At 41.5% G+C, this 7,253-nt stretch overlaps 1 long non-coding RNA gene and 1 pseudogene across 1 annotated transcript; both read right to left on the bottom strand.

The window, feature by feature from the left end:
* LOC106337727 lies at positions 1–879 on the bottom strand. The gene is made up of 2 exons (XR_001269132.1): positions 456–879; positions 1–347 (listed from the first exon to the last, which is right to left on the bottom strand). It is a non-coding gene; the product is annotated as an uncharacterized LOC106337727 (long non-coding RNA).
* Positions 880–4,841: 3,962 nt separating this feature from the next.
* Positions 4,842–7,253, bottom strand: part of LOC106337726 — a 5,822-nt pseudogene continuing 3,410 nt past the window's right edge.

The raw sequence follows: 7,253 nt of genomic DNA, 5'->3' as shown, positions 1-7,253 counted from the left end.
GTCCCCCTCCTTCCACCTATTTTAAACTCCTCTAATCCCTTTTCTCTTTTGTCACCTCATGGTTCTCTCCTTCCGGAGGAGAACATAGACTAACCCCTATGGATACTAAAACCTTTTTTTGGAATGTCCGTGGTTTAAATGATCCGGTAAAACATTCACCTTTTTGTCAATGGTTATCTAGTCATCAACCCTCTTTTGGTACTTTATTAGAAACTCATATCAAAACCCATAACCTTAACCACCTTATGGGAAAACTCTGTAGAGGTTGGAACTTCACCTCTAATCACCTGTCGGATGAAGATGGTAGGATCATAGTAATATGGAAAGACAACATCTATGTTCGCACCCTGCAAGAGTCAAGACAAACATTAACTTGTGAAGTCAAAATTCCAGGCTCAGCAGTGTTCACCTACACAGCAATTTATGCTTCGAATGAAAGTTCAGAGCGCACTGACCTGTGGGTGGAACTGTTAAATACTTATCAGAATCTCTCTCTCCACTCTTCCCCATGGATGCTAGGTGGAGACTTTAACCAGATAATCCACCCTGCTGAGCACTCTGTATCTGCGGTAAATTCTTTGACGCCAGATATGATCCAATTCAGGGACTGCCTAACTCAAATGGGGCTCTTCGATCTTCGCTATCAAGGCTCCTTCTTCTCTTGGACAAACCGTTGCCCTGTGAACCCAATAGCTAAAAAACTTGACCGCCTCCTTATCAATAACCATATCCTCAACCTTTTCCCAAACTGTTCAGCCTTCTTCCTCCCTTCCCAAACCTCAGATCATTCTCCCTGTCTCCTCAACCTAGCCTATAAAATCCCATCATGTGGTACCCGCCCCTTTAAGTTCTATAACTATCTATCCAAACATCCCGGTTTTCACCAAGTGGTACTCGATGCATGGACACAAGCCGGAAGCACTGCCTGGAACCTCACAGCTCTTGCTTGGAAACAGAAACAAATAAAGAGTGATCTTAAAACACTGAATAAAGATAATTTCTCTCATAGAAACAAATAAAGAGTGATCTTAAAACACTGAATAAAGATAATTTCTATAAATTCAAATAAGAGTGAGTGAGGCTAACCGTGTTTTACAAGATGTGCAGGTACAGGTTATGCAGGCCCCCTCAACGCAGACATTCGAACTTGAAAAGCAAGCACTTGAGTGCTGGAATTTCCTAAGACTGATAGAGGAGTGTTACTTCAAACAAAGATCAAGGATCAATTGGCTTAAAGAAGGGGATCAGAATACTTCTTACTTTTTCCTTACTTCAAACAAAGATCAAGGATCAATTGGCTTAAAGAAGGGGATCATAATACTTGTTACTTTTTCTGAATTGTGCAGACACGCCTGAACTACAACACCATCCGATCGTTTGTACTTATCTCTGGCATTATCCTCACTGATCCATTGGACATGAGCTCTCACGCAGTTCGTCACTTCTCTAATATCCTCGGCCCCATGCCCCCCATGCGCGTCAACATGGTCTCTACAGTACAGTGGTTTCAATCTCTATCTCTTTTTCGTTGTGATCAGAACCAGTGTGTCCAAATGACTACTATTCCTACGGTCGAGGAGATCACCAGGGTCATGCATAAGCTCAATTCTAACAAGGCGCCGGGTCCTGATGGCCTTACATCTGGTTTCTACAAGTCTGCATGGTCGATTGTGGGTGCTGAAGTTACAGGCTCCATTCAACACTTCTTCTTATCTTCCTTTATGCCTGCAACCACAAACAGCACCATCCTCTCGCTGGTCCCAAAGCACAATGGAGCTTCATTGATCACTGACTTTCGCCCTATATCTTGCCTTAATACAGTCTACAAAGTTGTCTCCCGTTTGCTGGTGAAACGTCTGAAGCCAATACTGACGCCACTCATTGTCCCTAACCAGACAGCATTTGTTAGAGGAAGGTTGTTAGTGGAAAACACATCTCTTGCTGGGGAACTTGTGAATGGGTATCATAAGCGAAACGGTACAAAAAGAATAACACTCAAAGTTGATATAGCAAAGGCTGTTGATACCTTATCTTGGGATTTTCTCTTCTCCTGTCTCAACGGCCTTCAGCTCCCAAGTGAATTTATCTCATGGCTTCGAACATGCATATGTACAACTAGCTTCACTGTGGGATACAACGGTTCGGTAAATGGTTTCTTCAAGGGTACACGTGGTCTTCGCCAGGGCGATCCCTTGTCACCATATCTATTCGTCATTGCACTAAACAACCTCTCCCTCATGTTGAACAGGGCAGCTCAGGAAATGCATTTCAACTACCACCACAACTGCCCCAATTCACGTCTCACGCATCTCTGTTTTGCCGACGACCTCTTGATCTTCATGGATGGCTCCCTCGAGTCTGTTCAGGCAGTGCTTCAGGTCCTACGTGAGTTTGAGTCTCGGTCTGGCTTATCAGTGAGTGTGCATAAAACTTCATTCTTCGCATCAGGCCTTTCAGCTGCAGAAACTGACCTCATTCAATTTTCTACGGGAATGGCCATGGGATCGCTTCCGGTTCGCTACCTTGGAGTTCCTCTCTGCACAAAAAAAACTGTCATTGTTAAATTGTGAAGGACTTTTACAACAGATCAAGAACAAGTTCTCCTCATGGAGTTCAAAGGCACTCTCGTTTGCTGGTCGACTGCTACTCATTAAAACTGTCATTTCCGGAATAACAACATTTTGGTGCTCTACATTCATTCTTCCTAAGGCTTGTGTAAAGCGGATTAACTCACTTTGTGGAGTGTTTCTGTGGAAAGGAAATATTGAAGAGTCTCACACTGCTAGAGTTTCTTGGAATGTTGTTACTAGACCAAAAAATGAGGGTGGGCTAGGGATAAATGATCTGTTACTGTGGAATAAGTCGTGCTGCTTAAGACTAATTTGGCTCATGTTCTTTCAGTCTGGTTCTATTTGGGTTGCACGATCTGTTACTGTGGAATAAGTCGTGCTGCTTAAGACTAATTTGGCTCCTGTTCTTTCAGTCTGGTTCTATTTGAGTTGCATGGTTCAAGGAGGAAGTTCTACATGGTGACCTTAGTAACCTATGGACAACTGTCCCTAACAGGCAGTTCTCATGGCAAGTCAACAAGCTACTAAAACTAAGTCCTCTTATCTATAATTGGATTTACCTTAGAGTCTCCAATGGTCTCTCCTGCCGCTTCTGGTCAGATAACTGGTCCCTGTTTGGCAACATGAGATCCTTCCTCCAACTTGGTGCAAACACTTCCATGGGGATTCCAGAGACGGCAACTCTAGCGTCCCTTTACCATAACAACTCGTGGCGACTCCCTCCTGCAAGATCGGAAGAACAGGTTCAATTGCATACTTACTTAACTACTATTACCTTCACCGAAGGGCAAGACTCATACGAATGGGTAATAGATGGGAGGTTGAATCATAGTTACTCAATTGGGACAGTATATCATAACCTTCGAGAACAAGGACCTATTGTTCCTTGGACACAAACTGTCTGGAATAAAGGTGGAATCCCTCGCCATAGCTTCTTGTCTTGGCTGTTCGTGCTAAACCGTTGCCCAACAAGAGACAGAATCATCGGATGGGGCCTTCAATCCTCTCCGCTCTGTCTTCTTTGTAATTCGGCGTCTGAAAGTAGGAATCACCTTTTCTTTGAATGTAACTTTTCATGGGGATGTGGGGATCTCTGGCACTTCGATGTGGTTTATCACCTAACCGTTCTTGGGATGGGGTAATGGCTCAGCTTCAGGGCCAGAGTAGGAGATCACCAAAAGGAATGCTCACTCTTCTGTGTTGGCAAGGATGCATCTATTGGTTATGGTCTGAACGAAATGCGAGACTGCACCGCAATATTTTTAGATCAGTCGATGCAATGGCTCGTCTTATTGACAGACAACTGAGAGATAAGGTTCTAAGTTTCAGAGACACTAACCGTTCAGTTTCATCGGTGATGATGCAGCAGTGGTTGTCTTAGTGCTCGCTAATTTGGATTTGGACAAGAGAGAAATTGAGATCATTATACACCGTCGCCTTCGCCTTCTTCTCCGCAAACTGTCGATGAATTCAAAGTTGTCGATTCACCTGACTTGGGCCATTTTTAATGGGTGTTATGTCATTGGGTTGGTTACCTAATGTGTTTTGATAAAGGGTTTCTACTGTAACTGGGTTGGGCTCTAGAACAACTTAAGCCATAGACTTGTATTTTTTCTTTTCTCACGCATTTAAATACGAAGAATCAGTTCAAAAAAAAAAAAGTTAACTAGTCGGCGGAGGAAACTGTACCATCCATGTTAATTTTCTGCAAGTATCTGAAGATCATTATATTGTGCGATCTGCTTTTCTACCATATAGACAAATCCGATACACTTTGGTTGATAATCAGCAATCTACTGTTGTTTATAATTGGACTCCTTAGGACTTGTAGGGATACATAGTTTGTGAGAACAATTGAGATCCAGTATAGCAGCAAGAAACAAGAAACAGATATACTCTTACCACAGGTGTTTCTTGACTCTTTCAAACGAGTTCATCGAACATATGTCTGGCTACACCAACAGAATCATTATAGATTAAATTGTTACTTAATTTCTACTTATGAATGCTTTGATATGAACAATATTTTTTTTAAGATTAGCACCATCTTCTTTGAGAGGAGAAGAAATCACATAGTATGAACTTTCATTATGATTTTATGTGATATATTAAACAACGGATTATATATTTTTACATGCAGATAAAAACACTCAATTGTTGTTGTATGATAACTTTGATGATTTTGCATAGAGTAGATACAACAGTGATGCACCTATGGACTACAAAATTCATGTAAACTATATAGTAAGCTTGAATTCTTTGACATAATCTTCAGGAGCTGCTCTTCTTAAGTGTATCGATGAATCTTTCCTGTAGAAAATCGTCGATGCTCGAGATGTAGTTAAAAAAATCGTTGAAACTAAATTCCCCATAGGCTGCTGCATTGTCTCCATCGAGTAGCTCAGGTGCTGGACTTATCTTCTAGGTAGACTGTGAAGACTTGCAAACGATAGCATCTTGACATGTTTGTTCACTGTTACACGATGAATCACACTCTTGTATATGCCGTTGCTCATCACTTCAACTTGATCTCCCAGCTGAACTATCAAAGCTCCTTCGATATACGGCACACATACCCAGTTTTTGTTGGAATCCATTATCTGGAGTCCCTCGCTACTCTGAAGTAAGATGGTCAGCGAGCCAAAGTCCGAGTGTGGTGGCATTCCCAAGGTGACTTCAGGTTCAGGACATGATGGATAACAGTTCACTGCTATGACTTGTGAGCCTTCTTCATTCTGTTCTTGTAAGTAATTTTTCTCCAGTCCTAGGCTTTCTGAGATAGCTTCTAGTAGTTGCTTATTTAGCAAGTGAGTTGCTTCTGCATACTTACCCACCTTATCCCTAAAAGGAAAAAAAAGAGTACAATTAGTTTTCAGTTTTTAATCAAAAAATTTCTTACCAAAAAAGAAAGCTATATCTTTTTTTTTTGGTAACTAGGAGGAATTTGGCCTTTGGTCCTAATGTCCTTATGGTCCGGAGCCAGCTTTTTCTTTTAAACATTGAGATAGTGTAGCTGGACTATCACTACAAGAAAACAACGGTATTCTGACGGACATTCCGACGGAAAATGAAATCCTCGGAATATCCCGAGAGGAAACACAAAATTTGGTTTCCTCGGAATATACCGACGGAATTCCGAGGAAATATCAATCCGTCGGAATATTCCGAGGAAATTCCGAGGAAATATTATAGCCGTTGGAGAGCCGTTGGGGGATTTTACAAAATTCCGAGGAAATTCCGACGAACTAGCCGTTGGCGTCAGAATTCCGTCGGAATTTCTTCGGTCTGTCGGCAGGATTTAAACTATAAATACAAGCAGTCATCTTCCTCTTCATTCACTCCATATCTTCATCATCCCTCTTACTCTATTTACACACGAATTTGATTCATAAAAAATATGTCTTCTTCAAATTATTTTCGTTCTTGGATCGATCGACCTCATTTGGATCCGAACACGAGATTGCTTACGGAAGAATACCAACGAGGTATAACCGAATTCATGGGGTTAATTCACCGACAACCGGAAGCAAAAACAAGTATGTTAAGATGTCCTTGCTCTAATTGTAAAAATAGAAAGGTTATTAAAGAGTGGGATGTTTGGACTCATCTATATTTGAGTGGGTTTACACGAAGTTACAAAATTTGGTATCATCATGGGGAAACTGATTATGAACATGGTAGTACTAGTGAACCTCAGCCAGCGGTTAGATTAGAAGAACCAATTAGAACGGATGTAGATTATGGTGTAGGTACTGAGCAGATGATAAATGATCATTTTAGAGGGGAAGATTTACCCAATGCACAAGCTAAGAGATTTTATGATATGTTGGATGCTGGAAAGCAACCATTGTACGAAGGTTGCAGAGATGGTCATTCAGCTTTATCATCTGCTACAAGATTGATGGGCATTAAAACAGATTATAATTTGGCTGAAGACTGTGTGGATGCGATTGCTGATTTTGTAAAAAGTATTCTACCCGAGGATAATGTAGCTCCTGGTTCATACTACGAGGTTCAGAAACTCGTAGCTGGTCTTGGTTTATCGTATCAGGTAATAGATGTATGCAGCGACAACTGCATGATTTATTGGAGGGCGGATGAACAGCGGGTTACATGCAAATTTTGTGGAAAGCCTCATTATAAATATACGAGTTGAAGAGTTCCAGTGCCATATAAAAGGATGTGGTATTTACCTTTGACGGAAAGGTTGCAGAGGTTGTATCTATCTGAACGCACAGCGCAACCAATGAGATGGCATGCGGAGCACTCAACAGATGGTGAGATCAGACATCCTTCAGATGCAAAAGCGTGGAAGCATTTCCAATCAAAGTATCCCGACTTTGCGTATGAAAGAAGAAATGTCTACCTTGGATTATGTACTGATGGTTTCAGTCCGTTTGGCAAGAGTGGAAGACAATATTCTCTATGGCCCGTCATTCTTACACCATACAACCTCCCCCCAAACTTGTGCTTGCGACGAGAGTTTTTGTTTCTCTCGATTCTCGTTCCCGGACCAGAGCATCCTAAGAGATCACTTGATGTGTTTCTTCAGCCACTAATATATGAGTTGCAACAACTATGGGCTCAAGGTGCTGAAACATACGATGTTTCGTGTAAAGAAAACTTTCAAATGCGGACAGTACTAATGTGGACAATAAGTGATTTTCCAGCATATGATATGTT

The sequence above is a fragment of the Brassica oleracea genome, chromosome C4 (genome assembly GCF_000695525.1).
Source record: "Brassica oleracea var. oleracea cultivar TO1000 chromosome C4, BOL, whole genome shotgun sequence".
Lineage (NCBI taxonomy): Eukaryota > Viridiplantae > Streptophyta > Magnoliopsida > Brassicales > Brassicaceae > Brassica > Brassica oleracea.
The sequence above is the reverse complement of the archived record's forward strand: the minus strand, read 5'-3'. Positions and strand labels throughout refer to the sequence as shown.